Source organism: Austrofundulus limnaeus, unplaced genomic scaffold (genome assembly GCF_001266775.1).
Source record: "Austrofundulus limnaeus strain Quisiro unplaced genomic scaffold, Austrofundulus_limnaeus-1.0 Scaffold64, whole genome shotgun sequence".
NCBI lineage: Eukaryota > Metazoa > Chordata > Actinopteri > Cyprinodontiformes > Rivulidae > Austrofundulus > Austrofundulus limnaeus.
The window spans coordinates 45152-46253 of NW_013952466.1; the positions used below are offsets into that span (position 1 = coordinate 45152).

General features: G+C 37.5%; 1 protein-coding gene across 1 annotated transcript in view; it reads left to right on the forward strand.

Annotated features, from left to right (window-relative positions):
- LOC106518606 (serine/threonine-protein phosphatase 6 catalytic subunit) overlaps nucleotides 1-1102 on the forward strand; it is a 20832-nt gene that overhangs the window by 924 nt on the left and 18806 nt on the right. The window lies entirely within an intron of this gene.

Genomic DNA, 1102 nt, shown 5'->3' on the forward strand with positions numbered 1-1102 from the left:
AGCCAAGATTGGCAGCTGCAAATGCAACACATAGTTTCACATCTTAAAACAAATTTAAAAACATCAAATAGAAAAAACATTAAAAGATTTAAATTTAAACAAATTAAAAACAAGTGCAAGCGATGGAGTCAGTTTCAAGACCTTTCAGTTTTGATTTAAAAGCACTCAGTGAAATCAACTCAGTTTCCAGTCTTTCTGCTCTGTACTGTACTCCATGTAGAAGGTGCAGAATGGATAAAAGCCTTTCCCAATTCAGTCCGAGCAAATGGAACAGAAAGCAATAATGATTTAGTACAATTAATTTTTCATATTTGATCATTATAGAATTACATTCGTCACATTGCAGTTTTCACACTATAGCACATTCAGATAACAAAAGCTTGTTTATTTTCCAATTATCCTGAAGATCTAAAATTAGTCATATGATAAATTACAAACAATTGAAACTGTATGTAAGACGTAAGTGAGGTTTAAAAAACAAAAACTTAAAGGGGCAATGTTATGTTTCTCAGGCATACATTTAAATGCTATACTATAATAAAGTATCTATGTCACCTTTAGCTGTTATTAAAATGCTGTTTTATGGTTAAATAGAAAATAAACTTATCATCACTTCCTCTCCTAAACGCCTTGAAATTGGCCTCTGTCTCTTTAAGAACCACCTTCCGCTTCTGTCCCATCCCATTTCACTGTGGGGGGAAGGGGGGGGTTTGTTTCGCGTATGCGCTATGATGCAGTTTACTTGAYGTCTGAAAATACATTTCCTCAAAGGTACTTTGAATCTGAAAAGAGCTTCACTGAGTGAGCGGTAGTGTTAAGAGCAGCAGACAGTTTAAGTTTCACTTTCACTTTGCTTTGTTACTGCTGAGAGCCTGCAGGAGTCATGGGTGGGGTGTGTGGGGTGGGGAGGTGTGCTCCGTGATGAGGAAGTTCGGCTTAAAGACACATCCAAGAGGCGTTTCTGGTCCCCACCTGTCGTTTTGCTCCTCAGCATGGCTGCCTAAAAACGCTGCAGGATTTCTCAAATAGGCCTGTCACGATAGCAAATTTTGCTGGGCGATTAATTGTCTCAAAATTTATTGCGATAAAAGATAATATTGCC